We start from the raw sequence: 2,731 nt of genomic DNA on the forward strand, positions 1-2,731 counted from the left end.
TTCTATGCCTGTCTCCTCTCTGCTGGGCTGGCTGCTCTCAGATTCTCTGGTGTCTGGTCTCAGTCTATCTGTGGTTGGAGTTTGAATCAGTAGAATGAGTTTCCGATAAGGGCTGCCACTGCAGTTCTCCCTTCTCCTTCCCGGAGCTGACAGCCCCTCCTCCCACGGGACTGAGCCTGGCAGGGAGGGGCGCGGGTCCCCTGGCCACAAAAACTTACAGATTTCGCTGATCTCAGCAGTTCGACATTTTCATGAGTGTTGTATGAAGTATGCCCAAAGTCAGATTGCTCTGTGGTGTCCAGTCCACGCAGTTCCTGGCTTTCTACCTACTTTCCTGGAGGAGTAACTAAAACATACAGCTCACCAGTCTGCCATCTTCCGCCCCCCTCTCGCATAAATCTTTTAAAGCAACAGGAATAATGACCCATTTCCAAATATTCTGCAGCAGTTATTTTCTGATGATATTTCTTATTATGTCCGTAGCAGAATAAGACGGCTACTTCAGTTTTACTTTTGGTCAAGGATGACTTCTGAAATCCATGACAAATGTACACAGTAACTGACCCAAATGTTTCCTCACAGGATGTGATTCATTTTATAATCTTATTCCTTCCTAATTCTTCTGATTTGAAACTGCTGTGCTCTCCATCTTTGACACTGGCCATACATATTCTACAAAATCATCCATAACTACAGGCCATGCTCTTTATTCATTGCAGTTAGAGATAGCATCAGTGATCATATTTCCAAAATCTGATAGAAGGCTCCCACTGTCCCTTGGGAATGATCTTTTGTGATGTTCCAACAGAAATTTTTGTTCTAAAGATTTAAAAATTTAAACCTTCTAGATAATGTTAAATTCCAATACGCAATAGCCATTTCTAAATCAAGACTTTTGGCTCAGGTTTTGATAAAAATCTTTATACTTTGCTATCCTTAAGTACTTGTTCCAATCTTGGCAAAAGAGCTTTTAGCTTTTCTGTGCTACTGTATTCAAGCTCTGTCATGCCATCAACAAGTTCCTTTTTGCTAAATTCACATTGAATAACTGCCCTGAATTTTCATGCTGTGACCAAAATGCTGATTTGGCAAGTCTAAGCTTAAATCACCACAAAACTGTTGAGTCCCATCAATTCCAATTTTATTTTCATCTCGTGGGTCTTTTGTACCTGTTCTACTGTCTTGTCTACTGAATTTCTCATGGATTCTTTGTAGAATGAATCTGTGTTTTAGAAGTTGTCTGGTGCCACTTCTAGTTTGCAATCGTTCTACGTGAAACAATATATAGCAGTTCTTTCACCAGCCATAAAATGGTGGACCTTGTTATTCTAGGTGGTTTAAGCTTATACATTCCCCAACTTCTCGATGGCCCCTGATGGCACTCTGTTGTTAATATTTTGGTTCGACAAAGAGAAAACCGTCCCCTTTCAGCCACTGTCAGAAAGCCTTGATGTTGCTAGCACTGACCTGGCACCCACAGGAAGGCAGTGGTTTTCTCATGTTAAACAATAATACTTTCTCAAAACATCAACGTCAGACAAGGCCACTTCACGACCAGGATGGATCAAGACAAAAACAAGACCACCCTGCAATCATGCCCGAACATAGACAAAACGTCAACATTGTCCCAACCAAAAAAAAAGACCAAATGTCTCCCATCCTGGCTAATATGAGGGTCTGCTGCTTCTTTCCCAATCACTCCTGTAGCTCTGCTCCGTTCATCCTGTCTCCTAGGAAGTGTGAGCTCATCTTGACTGAATAGTAAGTTACCCAATTGTAGATAAACCCTAATTATGGAATTGCTCCTGCTTCCTGCCAACATCCATTTCAGACTTAATCCTCTCCCAAATCCCCTAACACAAGTCCAAATCCTACAATAAGAATTTTCTAACATCATCTTATTAAGTTGTTCAGTATTGGCTACATAATTTGCGGGCCAGTGAAAAATGAAAATGCTGGGACTTTGTTAAAAAAAAAACTATTAAAAATTTCAAGATGCTGAGAGCAGAGCATTTAACCAAGCACACAGCACTTGGGAAGACAGGGCCTGTGTGATCATGTAGGCTCCAGGCCCAGGAGGTCAGCTCAGGGCCACCATTGTGTGCACAAGTCAATTTTCTTAGCTCTGTTCAGCTAGAGGCATTGATAGGCATTTCCTTCCCATTTTTTATATATACATGCCTTTTACGCCAATGAGAATCTCTCTCTCTCTTTTTTTCTCTCGTTCTCTATTTTTTCCTATCCTGTACTTGTCGCATAGCCTTCAAAATTCTTCAAAAGCATAATATTGATCAGGTGCATGATAGTCAATGGAAAGTTAAATGGATCTATATCCATATATGGGTATGCCTTGTTAAAATCTGCCACAATAGATTACTTATATCTTGAATTAAATAGCAGCCCCCCCCCCATTCCTGTTCATCCAGAACCTCAAAATGTGACCTTATTTGGAAATTGGATCTTTGCAGATAGAATTAGTTTAGATGAGGTCATACTGGATTAAGCTGGGCCCTGGATCCAATATGACTACTGTTCTACAAGAAGTGGGAAATTGGGACTGAGACACAGACACAGAGGGGAGACAGACACAGAGACTGGAGGGAAGCCTGGGGCCACCGGAAGCCGGAAGAAGCAAGAAAGGAACCTCCCCTCGAGGTTTCAGTGGGAGCGTGGCCCTGCCAACACCTTGGTTTCATACTTCTGGTCTCCAGAACTGTGAGACAATAAATTT

The 2,731-nt window shown here is 41.8% G+C and overlaps 1 pseudogene; it reads right to left on the reverse strand.

The window, feature by feature from the left end:
* Window positions 1-613: 613 nt before the first annotated feature.
* On the reverse strand, window positions 614-1,307 carry LOC119517246 (annotated as a pseudogene).
* Window positions 1,308-2,731: the final 1,424 nt, after the last annotated feature.

Source organism: Choloepus didactylus, chromosome 21, assembly GCF_015220235.1.
Source record: "Choloepus didactylus isolate mChoDid1 chromosome 21, mChoDid1.pri, whole genome shotgun sequence".
NCBI classification, from domain to species: domain Eukaryota; kingdom Metazoa; phylum Chordata; class Mammalia; order Pilosa; family Megalonychidae; genus Choloepus; species Choloepus didactylus.